Below are 16,629 nucleotides of genomic sequence, written 5' to 3'. Positions count from 1 at the left end.
GCAAAAATTGCTATTTGTGTGTAATTCACACTGCTCTAGTTACTTTAAAAAGAAGGTGGAGCTTAGCTGAAAGGGCGTGGTCATCCATGGCCCATTTAAAATACTATAATTTTGGACAAAAACTGGCGTAACTGATAGCATTTAGTGGCGAAGATGCGACATGCGCCTCTGAATACCTTTTTTGCATCTTACTCCAGCTTGTTTTTTAGGACTAGGGTATTTAACGCCAGTCTTTAAAAATCGGCCCCTATATCCCTAGGAAGCATCTACCCGGTGTTTCCTCAGTTTATCGGTAGAAAATCTCTCTTATTTTTCCGCTCCTTTGGACGTAGACCACATCTTCTTGCGCAGTATATTGGGCTTCCTTTGCTTCGTGCCTGACATCTCGCTCTGCCTATTACTGCTTGTTTGTAAATCACTTTGAACGGAATTTATTAACTTTGTCTTTTGGTGAATTGTAAAACTGTTTTCTCAATATCTGATGTCATGGTGACTCAGCTTGTCGTAGTGTGGATCTTCTCTAATCATCACAATTAAATCCAGCATCTTTTTCCGAGCCGTTTAAATGCAAGTTGCCTTGGCAACAACACCCTTTATTGTAAGATTATCAGGATCACTGGCATTGCATTGGCTGCGCGGTAGGGTCTTATTATCAGCCGGCAAGACGCAATTATATCCTATAGAAACATATTATATGTGAGAGATGAGTGTTATGAATGATGTGTGCCACGTGTCTGCAGAGATCATGTCAATTCTGTCTGTATCTCAGTATGATTACAGAAGCTGCTACGATACATTGAAACACAATACTCCTAGTTTATGATTCATATTATATAACATTACACAAAATACCTAAATAAATAGAAAATCTCTAGTGAATAAATACTGGGAGCCATATGGCTTCTGCTGGGATCATTTTGTTTCCTTTTTACTAATACTGCCATCTGCTGGTGGTTGCTGTGTATTACTGTTTCGTGGCTGAATTTTTTTTATGTTTTTTTGTTTTTTATACATATTTACCTACATTTACAAAATGTGTGTTTCGCCTGATACATTAAGAGCCCCAAGGTCGGTTTTAGAGAAAATGGGGCGCTAAGCAAAAAGTAAAGCAGGGATTCCAGCCCACCATAATACACAGATTTAGTTGTATTTGCAAAGCTGCATGGATTTCAAGTCTTACATAATGGGATTTATTGATTTATTAAATTTTGAAATTCAGAAAATTGATCAGTGAGCAACTAGTATCGCTGATGGGTGAATTGTGCGGCACCAGGATTAGACACTAGAGTTTTGTCTGTAAAAAAAAACTTGACGTTTTTAAAAACTTTTTTGTGTTTTTTTTAAAATTTAGTGTCATTTTGAACTTGCGTTTCTGAAGTTTTTGGAGTCCTATGTGGGAAAAACGGTATACCTAGAGCATGCTGCATTTCTAAAACAGCGCCACAGACCCCCAAAACTCTACAAACCCAAATACTCCGTATGTAGAGTATTTCATATTTTACCATAGTAACAAGTCACATCTGATCATAGCATTTTTGAGAAAAAAAAAAAAGGTGCAAAAAAGATGCTGTGAAGAACGCCACCACAAACTCGAGTAAGGGGGTCTCTATTTGTTTAAGGGGTCTGTATTTATTTAAGGGATCTGGCTCTGGATCTATATTTATTTAGTGGGTTTGGTCTAGGTTCTGTGTTTATTTAGGGGGTCTGATCCGGAGTCTGTATTTATTTGGAGTGTGATAAAGGGAGGCCATATGCACTATTTGCGATTTAAATGCTGTAAATTGGGGGTGTTTCCTATATAAATGGGCAGGGCATAAGATAAAAACATTTTGCATACTTTTTTATTCTTTTTCATACCTCATATTCAGAATCTGTCTGATGTCCCTTCTCAAAAGTTGGAAAGTATCCATGTAAGCCAGATTTCGACGGGGTCAATGCAACAAAACGGAATATTCTATTACAATCCGGAGGTATACTTTAAAGAGGCTCTGTCACCAGTTCCATACTTCCCTATCTCCTACCTAATCTAATAGGCGCTATGTTGTAGTTAACTACTTTGTTTTTTTTTTTGTTTTTTTTTAAACCGTTTATTAGTGACAAAGTTCTGATCATTTTAACATTTATGCTAATTTTTAGTAAAAGCCTAAGTGGGCGTTTTTTTTTTTTACTTTAACCAAGTGGGCGTTGTAAAGAAAAGTGTATAACGCTGACCAATCAGCATCATACACTTCTCTTCATTCATGTCCAGCTTTATTCACAGCAGAGCGTGATCTCCTGGCTGGAGGCGATGTCTGGTCATTCTCCCGACGTTCCGGTGAAGAAACTGCGGAAGTAAGTGACGGCACAGCGTGATCTCGCGAGATCAAGCTGTGCTGTGACTAAAGCTGGACATGAATGAAGAGAAGTGTATGATGCTGATTGGTCAGCATCATACACTTTTCTTTACCATGCCCACTTGGTTAAAGTAAAAAAAAAACGCCCAGTTGGGCTTTTACAAAAAATGTGCATAAATGGTAAAATGATCATAACTTTGTCACTAATAAACGTTTTTACGTTTTAACACAGTAGTTATCTACAACAAAGCGCCTATTAGATTAGGTAGGGGATAGGGAAGTATGAAACTGGTGGCAGAGCCTCTTTAAAGGGGTTATCCCACAAAAAACATCCACATGGATAGGTAAGAAATGTTTTTATTTTTTCATATTCAATTTTTTTTATTTATTTTAATACAAACAATTACACACACAATTGGAAAAAATGTGTCCCCATAATAAAAAGAACATGACAATAAGGGCACAGCCCAAAATAAATGTTTTTCATGGGATAACCCCTTTAGTGTCTACTGCCACCTAGTGTTCAGCTTCAACAGACTATTTTACCTAATGATTAATTTTATTATTCCATGCCATCCTTGTAAGGCTGGATTCACTCATAGCTATTGCAGCATTTTTCTGCATTTCTATTGGTGTTTTTAACAGCAATTTTTGGTACTTTATTGTGCAGCAAGATGTTAAATTAAAGTCTATAGTCCTACACTGTGATTTTGCTTGTTGCGATTTTATGAAATTTTTGCAGTCAGTGTCGTTTTTTTCCTAACATTGCATGCTCTGGTTATGCTGTTTTCCTCTGGTGTCTTTTTTCTCATAGGTTTCTCTATCGGACTTCAGAAACGCCAGAAATAAAGCTTGTACAAAATGGCACCAAAAACCCCACTAACAATGCCATAAAAAACACTGATACATTTTTTTTAACAACGCTGGCGTTTTAAAATATGCATTTTTTTTAATGCATTTTAAAACAGCAGAAATAATCTATGTCTGAAGGATGGTCCTGTACCCCATCAGAAGATTAAAAAAAAAAAAATCCTTCCAAATTAGGGGTTCTTTTTTGTTTTCTAACATCATTGTGAGCTGTAGTTCATTTTGGTGTCTGGAAATGCCAAATGCCAAGATGCCTTTTGGCCTGTTGTAATGATGATATACTTGCCATCTTACTTTTATGGCTGCCCTCTAGTGGCCACATTGACACATATGACATTTATCTAAAAAATGAACCTGCAAAGATCTACAAAAAAAGTGACCACACAAGCTACTTTATCGTCAACTTTTTTTTTCAAATTTAGCCAATTCCTTTATGACACACTGTAAATAGAGATTGCCAGGGCCGTTATTTCAGCCCCAGAAAATTGCTCCTACCCTGCATATGACTAAGCATAAATCCTGCTGGTATCTTAAATGATTCATGTAAATGGACTGAAATCCTGATTATATTTAACACATTAATCACTACCCCCAGTATAACGTCTGTATTACTCTGCTAGTGCTCAGACTTGTTATATTGCATGTTATAGAATATTAGATAGAAATGTTGTATGTAAATAGTTAATGGGGGCGCCCATAAGCAGCAAGCACTATAGGACCCTAGATTTTTCTTATTTTTACAGTTGCTATGGCTGCAACATAGAAGAGATTCCTGACGAGTGCGGTAAATAGATTGTTGCTAGGAAGATTTCAGGCAAAACCCAAATCATAATCTGTACCCAAAATAGCTAGAAATGCTATATTTAATCTAAAAGTCCAACTTTTGTTTCCCCACACAGTAGTAGTCCTCTTTTGTGCCCTCATATAGTAGTTGTCCTCTTTTATGCCTCCATATAGTAGTTAGGCCCCCTTTGTGCCCCCATATAGTATTATTTAGGTTCCCCTTTGTGCCCCCATATAGTATTATTTAGGTTCTCCTTTGTACCCCCATATAGTATATAGGTTCCTGTTTCTGTCCCAAATATAGTAATGAGGTCCTCTTTGTGCCCCATTAAGTAGGTAGGTCCCCTTTGTGCCCAATTATAATAGTTAAGTCCCTGTTTGTGCCCCATGTAGTAGTCAGCCCCCCATCAATAGTTCCCCTTTAAAGGGAATGTGTCGCTAGAATTTTTTTTTTTTTTTTTTTTAGTTAAACAGTGTATAGGTGATTAAACATTGTTCTAATTTTTTTAATTTTTTCACGAGTCAGGAAATATTATAAATTAGATTCTAATTTATAACATTTCCCAGCGCTGGTCACTAGATGGAGCAATTCCCAAAATTGCAGCATTGCATGTGGTAAAGCAACCACATTGCTTTATGCTGCAAAATTTGAGAAAACTCACTCGCTCTAGTGAGCTCTCAGAATCCCCCCTCCTTTATCCTGGCTAGTGCCAGGAGAAAGGAGGGGATTGAACGGTCAAACCTCCTACACTGTGTGTCGCCATTTTTTGAGCTAACACACAGTGTAGTAGGTTTAGATACAGTAGTAATCACACACTAAAACACTTACATACACAGACCTAACTTACCTGCTCCTGCCGCCGCCGCTCCCTCCGGTCCGTCCGCTTCGTCTGCTACCTCCGCTCCAAGTGCACAAGTCCGGAAGCCGCGACCGGAAGTAGTAATCTTACTGTCCGGCCGCGACTTCCGGTCCACAAGAAAATGACGCCGGACGTCGCACAGTTCAATTTGGACTGTGTGGGAGCGGCGCATGCGCCGTTCGCACACAGATGGCGTACAGCATAGTGGATGGAACGGGCCCCGTTCATATTCACTATGGGACTGTATGTGCCGTATTCCATGTCTGTGTGTGTCGTTAATCGACACATACAGAGATGGAAAAAAAATGGCAGCCCCCATGGACAAGAAAAAGTGAAAAATAAAAAAAAGTAAAACACAAACACACAAATAAATAAAAAAATGTATAATAAAACACTAAAAGCAAATTGATCTAAAAAATAATGGCTCTCAGCTCCGCCATAGTCACCAGTGATTGCCCAGGGTTTGGGGCTGTTGGTGGGTTCCCTTTCCCTTCCACACCGATCTCTAGAACGGGGCCCCCTAGACCCGGGAGTTACGGAAACAGCATAGCTCAGCGAATTATGCTGTTTCAGTAACTCCCGACCATGTAATCAGGAAGTGGCCGGGTGTCAGCATGAGCACAGAAAGCTAGAACAGGGCTTAGGGGGCCCCGTTCTAGAGATAAGTGCGGGTCCCAGAGGTGGGACTGGCATCTATCTGACATTTATGACATGTCCTGTGGATATCTCATAAATGTCCTTCATGGGAAAACCCCTTTAAGGTCCAAAACATCCCTGGTCATAAAAAGAGTATTTGCTGCATTTTTCATCATAGATGCAATGGAGCAATAACATAATAAATAATAAATAGTTGTGAAGGTAGAACTTGCTTTTAACAAAACATTTGGACATGGACTATACTAATAATCTAACATTACTGTTGCATTTTAATAGATGTTGATAGAGAATTGTAGCATTGTGTAGTCCGAACCCTGACACTAGTAAGGAAACACTTATCACTGTGGCACTTTCCATAAGAAAATGGGAAAACAGGATGGGAGGGGGAGGGGATGCAATGCAGTGACTGATTTGGCTCATATTGCTGGAAAGCCATGGTCACTGTAGCTGACTGCCAAAGGAAACCTAATCATATTGTTACATGTGTATACGGAGACCCTGATACAGCGCTAGAATCTACATAGTAATCTGGGTACAATATCCGCACTTTCCTATTCCACTTACCTTGCTGGTTATTAAACCAATATGCAGTAAACAGTGTCATATACATGAAAAAGCTCACACTTATCGGATATGACAGTTTACAATTTTAAGAGGGCCATGTTACATAGTTATAAAAATAACATAGAGTTAATAGGAAGAATGCACTGGGTAAAACTGGCATGGACAAAGACTTGGGGAGTGGACAGCAAAGTGAATTGTGGCAACCAGTGCCAGGCAGCTGCAGCTAAGGCACATAAGATCATAGGATGCAGCAAAGGGGGTATTAATGCACATGATGAAAACATAGAGCAACCAAAGTAATAAATAGAATGGGTGGACTGCACTTCCCAGATTGATTATTAAAATTGAGTTTGATTTAAGGCCAGATGAACACTAATACATAATTCACTGAACTGTATATGTAAATATGGTTCTCATCCAATAAAAACTGTGCGTACAGGTTCCACAAGCTAAATATGATGAATTTGTGCGAGATAAACCCCATGTCACACTCCAATTGCAGTACATGGCAAATTTTGCAAGTTTATTGTGGTCATCATTAACTACTATTGGGTGGGATTTTTACTTACAGATATTTCCATTTTCTGTTTTGTAGCATCGGCCATATTTTGCTAAAGTGACAAGGAAGTGCAGCCATATTGGTTGTCAATTATGAATTATGAATGATCTTTGTAGAAACTGATGGTAAAACTGTCACTTTGTTATTGATAGAACATGTTGATAGAATGACAATTTTGACATCAGTTTCTGAGAAGATAATTCAAAAGTGACAACCAATATGGCGGCACTTCCTGTTGTCAATTTTACAAAAATGACCGCCGGCTGCCCTATTAGTACCCCCTCTATTATCCCGAGTGTTGAGCCACTGTCATAGAGAACACATAGGGCTCTTACACACGACCACTGAAGTGGATGGGTCCGTGAAAACCATCGGGTGCCCCTTGGATGCCGTGAAAAACGGCCCGAGTGGCACTCGGTTGTATGTAAGAGGGCTTATAATATGACTACGAAGCTGTTTTAGCATTATATTTGTATATGATTTGTGTCTTTTATATCAGAGCTGGTTACATAACAGTTCATGACATTGTTACAGTATTTTTATGCACCTCTACATGGAATCTGTTATTTCAATGTTTACCGTATGGACCGGCCTATCTTATTATTCTGCTACATTCCTCTATTGTGTTGGCTTATTGCACTATTCCGCTAAAAGTGTATATAAAAATGGCTTCATTATGTTATCGTGAATGTTACATTAACTTCTGGTTTTCAAACCAAGGGCACGAGTCTAATGGAAATGCTATTTACAATCTGCTGTCTACTCTGTATTGTACATGACGGTGCACGCTGGGATAAGATGAACGTGGTGTGTGGATTATAACAAAACATTACAGAGGTTCTCTGGCTTAAAATATAAATTAGGTTTACTTATACTAGGTGATCACTGTACATGTAATTCCTTAATCTCACTCCCAAGTAGGAGGTAATAGATAATAGAACAGATCAGGGGCAGGGAGATCAAATTCCCCTCGTCTGACTGGTGAGACCTTCAGCAGAATGCTGTTGTTTTCCCCTTATGTAATAAGTATATTATGGTATAAGCCATTTAGATGATAAGTCGGATAGTTTGAAAATCCCACTTGCGATGTGACCGTGCATGAGAAGACTTTTTAGCTTCGGGGACGCCTTACTGAGAGATTTGTCTACTGCTGAATTTTTTAGCAATTTTTTATATAGAAAAAAAGGGAATCTTAAAATCTCTACAAAGTTCTATGTTTACTACATATGGTGAAAACTGATGGCAGGATCTCCTTAAGGTTTTTTTCTTAGATTTAAAAATTATTGCCATATTCCTTGGATGCCATCAAAAGTGTGGATCCGTCGGGTTCTGACTACTGGGACCTCCACCATCACGTATATAAAGGGTCCAACAATCACTGTGACCCCCATCACTTGAAGAAGAGCAGATCTGTGTCTTACAGGCCCTCAGGGTTACTGGTGGTAGGGACTATGACTGTAGGCATGGTATGGGTTAACAGTTAAAAAAAAAAGTTAGTTCCTCCCCTTCACTTTTCTATAAGGATAGGTAGCCTATAGGGATTTAAGGTCCCCTCCTACAGGGCGGCATTAGGGGTTTTGGGGGCGGGTTTTATCCCCTCCTCCTTGCCTGGGTTTATAAGGCAAGAGTGGGAGGGCATCGTCCTCTTTGGTCGTTACTTGTCGTCAGTACCACAGTGAGTTTACTTACCTCGTTGGACCGGCAGGAGTTAGAAGAGATTATCCAGATTTGTCTCCAGGATTAGGGCTCCGTCTGGTTGCAGTCTCTCCTCAACGAGACTGTGGCACCGGCGTCCTCTCTCCAGAGCACACTCCCTGCACGGCGTTCCTCTCGCCGCTCGAGGCCGCTAGTGCGCTTGTCCCCCTCCGGCAACCATAGAGCTGGCTCCGTGTCGGCTAGACCGCCGGCGCATGCGCAGTCGGGATCCCGGCCTCCAGTCTTGCCGCAAAACTCGCGAGACTTGGCGGCCGATGAGGACGAGGATGTCATTCCTCCGTCACCGGGCCTAATGACTTCCCCTGGCCTGGGTCCACTAGAGCTCGCCCAGTGCCCGTGCAGAGTACGGCCTTGCAGGCTAGGATGCAGGCGGCGTTTACTGCTGCCACCACTGTGGATCTTCCAAGCGGGGCGCCGCTGCCCCCAGCTTTCCGATCAGCTCCGGGTAGTGAACAATTGGGATGGGGTCCATGGCTCCAACCGCAAGCACCTGCCAGTGGAGGCTGGCATGACACCTCCCCTCCCCCGCTGGGGGACAAAGATGATGGATCATTGATGAACAGCGGCAATGAATTCTTCCCCTGCGAGCAGGAACTGCCAATGGTGAGGCAAAACCCATCCCCTGTTCCCCATGCTGCAGTGATCATACCTTCCGGTTTGGGCACTGCTTATGTGCTGGCTGAGCATTTCGAACGTGCTTCATCCGTGAGCTCCAGGGACACTAGCCATACGGTTCGCTCCCGCTCACGGCGTTCTTCTAGGCGTGGTTCTTCGCGTCGGTCAAGGCTTCGTCATACACTCCTTCTCTGCCTGCCTTCAGGGATACGTATTTTTGCGGTATAGCCCCTCTCGGTACTCACTTGTCTGAAGATACCAAGGAAAAGATAGCAAGGAATGAATACATTGATATCTGGTTCTTTTTTTTTTTTTTATCACATTTGTTTTTATTGAGTTTTTCAAATCGAACATACAAGTAAGCAGGAACTAAGCTTACTTACAAAACTTAACATAGTAAAAATAGAAATAAATTTACATAACTTAAAGAGGCTCTGTCACCAGATTTTGCAGCCCCTATCTGCTATTGCAGCAGATCGGCGCTGCAATGTAGATTACAGTAACGTTTTTATTTTTAAAAAACGAGCATTTTTGGCCAAGTAATGACCATTTTCGTATTTATGCAAATGAGGCTTGCAAAAGTACAACTGGGCGTGTTGAAAAGTAAAAGTACAACTGGGTGTGTATTATGTGCGTACATCGGGGCGTGTTTACTACTATTACTAGCTGGGCGTTGTGTATAGAAGTGTCATCCACTTCTCTTCACAACGCCCAGCTTCTGGCAGTGCAGCACTGTGACGTCACTCACAGGTCCTGCATCGTGTCGGCACCAGAGGCTACAGTTGATTCTGCAGCAGCATCAGCATTTGCAGGTAAGTAGCTACATCGACTTACCTGCAAACGCCGATGCTGCTGCAGAATCATCTGTAGCCTCTGGTGCCGACACGATGCAGGACCTGTGAGTGACGTCACAGTGCTGCACTGCCAGAAGCTGGGCGTTGTGAAGAGAAGTGGATGACACTTCTATACACAACGCCCAGCTAGTAAAAGTAGTAAACACGCCCCGATGTACGCACATAATACACGCCCAGTTGTACTTTTACTTTTCAACACGCCCAGTTGTACTTTTGCAAGCCTCATTTGCATAAATACGAAAATGGTCATAACTTGGCCAAAAATGCTTGTTTTTTAAAAATAAAAACGTTACTGTAATCTACATTGCAGCGCCTATCTGCTGCAATAGCAGATAGGGGTTGCAAAATCTGGTGACAGAGCCTCTTTAACATAACAAAGGTATCAGTACAATATCATAGCTTTGTGTACAATAAATCATTATGAACAATAAAACAATATGTAAGGGAATACATCAGGGAGTCTCAATGGTATTTTTGCACAATAATATATGGTTTGTATGTGTGAATATCCATAAATCTAGTGTATCGCATTACAATACTGGCTGGAGGTCCAAACATCCCACATGTTGTCAAATGAGCTTTTTTTATTTAAGGAAGAGGCGATCATAGATTCAAACCAGCAGTTGTTGTTTATTCCCTGAATAATTTCTGACAAGGATGGGATTTTATTGGTTTTCCAGTATTTTGCTATTTTGAATCTAGTCACTATAATAGTGTGTAGGATAACTGCTCTGTGAGTGCGATCATACTTGTCGGCACCAATTGCCAACAAGCATAATGGGGCATCTAGGATAATTGGGTATCCACATATATTTGACAGAAAACGACCCATTTTTCTCCACACTTCCAGGATATGTGGACACTTCCACCAGATGTGCAACATAGTGCCTGTATTACTACATCTCCAACACTCTTTTGATTCTTCGTAAAATTTATGAAGTTTCTCCGGGGTGAGGTACCATCTATACAAGAGTTTTCTGGCTGTTTCAATATGATTCGTACATCTGGAGATCGATGAGACAGCATAGAAGGCCGAGTTCCATTGATCTTCAGATATAGTGACCTCAAGATCATGTTCCCACTTTTGTTTGTATATATGCAAGTCATTTGGGAAGGAGTTTAGTAAAAATTTATAACATTGGGAGATATTACCTCTGGAGGATGAGTTATTTGCTAACCATTTGCTTAATTTGGATTCTGATGTTGGGAGAGGTTTGGGTATGGATGTCAGTGCATGCCTAATTTGTAGATATTTATAAAAGTCATGTTTCTGAATATTGTACATTTGGGCCAGAGTTTGGAAGGGTATCAGGATGTCATTTTCCCATAAATCGGACATGTGGAGTAATCCATTAGCCATCCAAGTAGAGATGTCAAGATCTGGAATGAGAGCCATCAGTAGTGCAATACTAGATTTCTCATAATCCGTAGAATACAGGCTATGTTTAATAACTAGGTGGTGCCATAACTCAGTGATTGCCCTTATTGTAGGATGTGTGGACCTCATATGGTTCCCAAATAAAGAGGAAGCAGATAGGGATATTGCTAATGAGTGCCTTCCCAATACAGATGATTCAATGGAAACCCAATGTTTAGAAGCATCCTGTGACCATAACGATTTTAATTGGTCGAATATAGCGGCTCTATAGTATTGTAATAAAGTGGGGCATCCCAATCCCCCCTCACGCATGGGTCTGTAAAGAATATCTGCTTTAACTCTTGATTTGGTTTTCCCCCATACGAATCTCATTAAGATGGATTGCAGTTTATTTATGAAAGCGTTTGTCACAAATATGGGAACATTCCTAAAAGTGTAGAGAATCTTAGGAAGAGTTAACATTTTGATGGCAGCTATTCTACCTAACCAAGAAACACCGTGGTGTTTATAGTTATGTAGGTCCTCAATGATTTTCTTGTGGAGAGGAATATAATTTTGGTCAAACAATTTTGAGACTGGAAATGTTAGATTAACCCCTAGATAAGGCAGGGCGTCTTCCACCCATTTGAAGGGGAATCTGGTTCTTGGTAACGGTGGATTCGGCGACAATCGACAAGGAGTGCCGCTTTGAAAGAGGCGTTCCCTCTAAACCTAGGGTAGCTAGGTGAGGCAAAACCCTTCCTCTGTTCCCCATGCTGCAGTGGTCATACCTTCAGGTTTGGGCCCTGCTTATGTGCTGGCTGAGCATGTCGAACGTGCTTCATCCGTGAGCTCCAGGGGAACTAGCCATACAGTTCACTCTCGCTTACGGCGTTCTTTTAGACGTGGTTCTTCGTGTCGGTAAAGGCGTCGTCATACACGACACAGGAGATCGCCTTCTTCGAGTTCAAGCTCCGCAAGCTCGCGCACTGGTTCATCTACCCATGGCAGTCCGCGGGGCAGCCGCGACAGGCTGCACCATAGCCACCGCTTATATCATGGTCGTCTGATTCTGAATTGTTGTCTATGTTACGTTCCCTGTTGGCGGGCGCCCCATCAGTTTCAGTTGCACCGGCCTTGCAGGCGGAGGCCGGTAAGATTTTAGTGGAAGCATGCACGTCCACTTCTACTCCTTCTCTGCCCGCCTTCAGGGATACGTATTTTTGCAGTATAGCCCCTCTCCGTACTCACTTGTCTGAAGATACCAAGGAAACGATAGCAAGGAATGAATATATTGATATCTGGTTCTTGGTATCGGTGGATTCGGCGATAATCGACAAGGAGTGCCGCTTTGAAAGAGGCGTTCCCTCTAAACCTAGGGTAGCTAAATCTTTTAATAATTAGCTACAGGCGTTTGCAGTTTTAGGCTGTGTAGTATCCCAAAATTTCCCAGGTAAGTCCTTTCAGCTCTTGGTCTACCTGGACACCATCTTCAGCGCGTATAAGTCCCATGGGGGAACGGCGTGGTGGTGGTATGACGAAGAGTTCCGCAGATGAATGGCACAAAAACCTGAGGTGGGGTGGGATACCAAAGCGACGGACATGTGGCTTCGGCTTATGATGTTGCTGCGCCCCTTTCAGCCGGGGCCCCCTCCCGTGTCCCGCGGCTTGGCTGCTGGGGCTAGGGGCCTCGGCAGCAGGCGAACCGGGACTTGCTTGCTTTTCAACGAGGGCCACTGCAAGTTTTAAGGTTTCAGCAAGTGTAAACACGAGTGCTCCTCCTGCGGTGGCCCCCACCCCGCAGTTCGTTGCAGCCGCCGTACCTCTGCAGCCCCCCGTCCCAATAATACGGGTAGGATCGAGGACCCCAGTCCGCGTGTTAGAGATGCTAACATGGTTAGACAGGTACCCCAAGATGGGGGAGGCCGCATTGCTTAGGACGAGTTTTTCTTTTGGTTTCTTTATTCCGTTTGTTTATAGCTCCTTGCCCACGTTCTTGGGCAATTTAAAAATCGGCCACAGAATTTCCATCGGTGATCGCGGAAAAAATAGGCAAGGAATTGGAGCTAGGCTGGATGGCTGGCCCCTTCGTGGATTTACCATTCCCTAACATGCACGTTTCTCCCCTAGGAGTTGTTCCCAAAAAAGAGACTGGCAATTTTCGGCTAATCCATCACCTGTCCTACCCGAAAGGCACTTCCGTGAATGATGGGATTGATAAAGACCTTGCCGCAGTGTCTTATGTGTCATTTGACAGTGCAGGTGATTTAGTTTGTCACGCTGGCCGGGGGGCCCTTATGGCCAAGTCAGATATAGAATCCGCTTTTCGTTTGTTACCAGTCCACCCCGATTGTTACCACCTTCTTGGTTGTCAGGTGGATGGTCTTTATTATTATGATATGTGCCTTCCCATGGGGTGTTCGATCTCTTTTTTCTACTTCGAGGTATTTAGTTAATTCCTTGAGTGGGTGTTAAGGGATGTCACAGGATCGTCTTCCACGTCACACTACTTAGATGACTTTCTTTTTGTTGGCCCCGCCTCCTCTCCACGTTGTCAGATTTTGTTAGACTCTTTTCGAAGGATAGCCAGTCGTTTCGGCGTCCCAAGTCTGAGGGGCCCACTACGGTCTTGTCTTTCCTGGGCATTGAAATTGATTCGCGTCAGATGGTTTTTCGATTACCAGAGGATAAAGTGGTAAAATTGCGTTCCCATTTAGCGGCTGCTATGTCGGTTAAAAAGCTGCAGCTCCGACAGGTCCAATCGCTTAAGGGCCTGTTGGTGTTTGCCAGCAGGGTCATGCCCATGGGCAGAATCTTTTCCCGCCGTTTGTCCTTGGCCACCGCCGGTGTTTGTTCCCTGTTGCATTATGTGTGGATCACTTCAGCCTTGTGGTGTGATTTTCAGGTATGGCTTACATTCCTGTCAGATTACAATGGGCGTACTTGCTGGAGGTCACCCCCGGCCGCCAACAAGGGCATACAGCTGTTCACCAATGCTGCTGGTAGCATCGGTTTCAGCGCACTTCTGGGCTCAGTGTGGTGCGCGGCCCCATGGCCCCACTCGTGGCGCTTGCGAGGGTGGTGTAGCAATTTAACGCTTCTCAAACTGTTCCCCATTATAGTGGCTATTGAACTATGGGGGGAGGCTATGTCTAATTCTTCTGTTGTGTTCTGGTCTGATAACGCTAGTGTGGTTCATGCACCATTTATCTTCTTCCTCAGGGCCGGTGGTTGTGTTGATTAGACGCTTGGTGCTGAGGTATCTTCAGCACAATATATAGTTCAGGGCTCGCCACATTCAGGGTGTTCAAAATAAAATAGCTGATGCTTTGTCACGTTTCAATTGGCAGGTGTTTCGCTGGCTTTGCCCTCAGGCGGATGTGGAATGGGCCAGCTGCCCGCATGTTGTTGAGAATGCTGGATCTCAGCTGGTCCCCCTCGTGAGGTCATCTCTTGCCCCGTCTACCTTGGCGGCATATGGTAAAGCGTGGAATGAATGGCTGGATGTTGTGGGGTTCCGCGATTTAGGTCCGGCCGCAGGTCTCTTGTCAACGTATGTCATGGAATATCTGCCTCTTTTGTTAGCCCGTGGCGTGTCTGGTTTGTGCGCCCAGTGCCATCTCGCCGGCTTGGCCTTTTTCTTTAAATTGCGCTCCTGGCCAGACGTCACAAAATCCTTTTTCATAACTCAGGCTTTAAAGGGGTGGAAGAAGTCTGAAGCAAGGCGGGAAGACAGGCGGCCAGTTTCTTATCCCATACTTCTTAAGTTGTTAGCGGTCCTCCCGGACACATGTTTTTCCCCGTTCGAGGTTTCCCTGTTTACTGCAGCCTTCGTCTTAGCCTTTTTTGGGGCGTTGCACATTTCTAAACTAATAGCTATTAGCTCTTCATGCCCTGGGGGTTTGCTGTTTGAAGATGTAGCGATGTCCAACTCGTGGGTCCGTTTTCGCATACGCAAATCTAAAATGGATATATTTGGCAGAGGTTGTTGGGTTTCCCTGCGGCCTGTACCCGGTCCCGCATGCCCAGTGGAGGCCGTGTCCGGTTACCTACGCTGCCGGTTGTCAGGTTCACAATTCCTGTCAGACATCGATGGGAAACCCCTTACTAGGTTTCAATTTTTGTCAGTGTTTAGATCGGCACTAGCGGGTTCGGGCTTCCCGCCCAAAGAATTTGGGACGCATTCGTTCCGCATTGGCGCAGCTACCACTGCTAGCGGCCTGGGCTTGCCCGACGACGAAGTCCGCCGTATTGGTCGTTGGCGGTGTGATTGCTTTGCCAGATCTATCTGGCCTGATTTGGTTTTGCATTAAAGTTTGTTTCTTGTTTCAGGTTCACGCCCCACAATATGGATCCTCGGGCACTAGTATGTTTTCTGGGCAGAGCGGAGAGCGGCCATATGACCAGGAGGTCTCTCGCTGGGTTTGATGGGGGCCGATGTTCGCTGGAGGGGTCTCAGAGGCCTGAGATGGCTGGACGTTTTGCCAGAGGTGGTTGCTATCAGCAGGAATCGTTCCATTTCTACGGTGTTGGTGATCCACGTTGGGGGTAACGATTTATGTTCCGTCCTTTTGGGGGAGCTGATTGCTCTCATCCAGTCTGACCTGGAGAGGTTCACATAGTTTTTCCAGGACTTGGTTTTGGTCTGGTCAGAGGTAATACCTAGAGCGGTATGGCAAGGGGCCAGGGACGTGCATGCCATTGAGCAGGGCAGGCGCCTCTTGAACACAAGGGTCTCGAGGTTTGTTAGAGCTGGTGGCGGCGTGGTGATCAGGCACAGGCAGCTTGAGGGAGACAACAGGTGCACCTGACCGATATCGGTTTTGACATATTTTAGTCCGGCTCCAGGATGGTATGGAGGAGGCCATGATGAGGTTGACCAGGGGTCGTGGGGAGTAGGTGTATGCAGTGGTGAGTGCACACCCTCCTCGTGGCGGTGTTGGGTAGAGATCTGACCTACATGCCCTGCCTTAGGCAGGCTGGCATTCGGGTAATTAAGTTATGGTATACATTGTTGCAATCAGTTATTGTTATAAATAAAAGCGAAAAAATAAACAAATATAAATATAATAAAGCTGTGGCCGACCCTCGTGTCAACCCACGTTATAAAATAAAGAAAGCCTCGTTTGATTTATTGTTATAGGGCTATGTATTTCCTCCCTAGCCAAATGGAGGGTATCAGTGGCAGTGGCGGATTAAGTAGACCATGGGCCCTGGGCTGTTACCCAAACTTGGGCCCCCCTTCCTCACCGCCGCCCTGCCGCGCCGTAACTATTTTTGACACTACTTTTTTGGGCAAGCATTAACAGTGTTACGATTCCCCTTGTCACAGCGCGGTGTCCCTACATACTGACAGGATCACACTGTGCAGGGACACAACCTCCTGACAAGGGGAATTGTCTATCAGTCCTGGACTGCAGAAAGACTTTTTGTGAAATACAAGGATTCCTATAATAAACATGTC

Source organism: Rhinoderma darwinii, chromosome 4 (assembly GCF_050947455.1).
Source record: "Rhinoderma darwinii isolate aRhiDar2 chromosome 4, aRhiDar2.hap1, whole genome shotgun sequence".
In the NCBI taxonomy this organism is placed as follows: Eukaryota; Metazoa; Chordata; class Amphibia; order Anura; family Rhinodermatidae; genus Rhinoderma; species Rhinoderma darwinii.
This window is presented reverse-complemented; position numbering follows the sequence as displayed.